The sequence below is a fragment of the Mauremys reevesii genome, linkage group 12 (genome assembly GCF_016161935.1).
Source record: "Mauremys reevesii isolate NIE-2019 linkage group 12, ASM1616193v1, whole genome shotgun sequence".
Classification (NCBI taxonomy): Eukaryota; Metazoa; Chordata; order Testudines; family Geoemydidae; genus Mauremys; species Mauremys reevesii.
In genome coordinates this window covers 46,416,854-46,417,410 of record NC_052634.1, presented here as the reverse complement: position 1 = coordinate 46,417,410, position 557 = coordinate 46,416,854, and the positions used below count along the sequence as shown (strand labels likewise).

At 46.1% G+C, this 557-nt stretch overlaps 1 non-coding gene across 1 annotated transcript; it reads right to left on the bottom strand.

The window, feature by feature from the left end:
* Positions 1–267: 267 nt before the first annotated feature.
* Positions 268–349, bottom strand: TRNAS-AGA. Its single transcript has one exon. It is a non-coding gene; the product is annotated as a tRNA-Ser (tRNA).
* Between the last annotated feature and the right edge of the window lie 208 nt (positions 350–557).

The window sequence follows — 557 nt, the reverse complement described above, 5'->3', positions numbered from 1 at the left end:
ACATCTCTCAGGGTGTGACCCCTCCCCAAACCTATAGAGTTCAGGTGACCTAAGCCCTGGTTAGATAGTGCTAAAGAAAAGGAAGAATTGTTCTGTCCATGTAGCTATTACAGGGATGGGAAAACCCCTCCAGTCACTGTCTACTCCAAAGTGCTATAGCAGTGCCACAGCAGCATTTTAAGTATAGACAGAGTGAAATTAGATCTGGCTCCAGTTTGCACTGTGGATGCTCAGCTACTAATAGCGACAACAACAGCACAGCGCTTGCGTAGTTGGCAGGATTTGAACCTGTGCAGGGAGACCCCAAGGGATTTCTAGTCCATCGCCTTAACCACTCGGCCACAACTACTTAACATATAAAGCCATTTTACTGCATGATGATTCTGTTCTCACTGAATTGTCACTTCAAATTGTTTGCTCAGACCAGCTTCCCCAGCACACTCATGGCTGCATTAGTGTAAGTGTGTCCTTGGCTGAACAGCGAGAATTCCTGCCCATTTCCCTTCTGGTTGGAGCATGATTAGAGTGTGTTTGTGTGAACGACATTGCTGTAGATT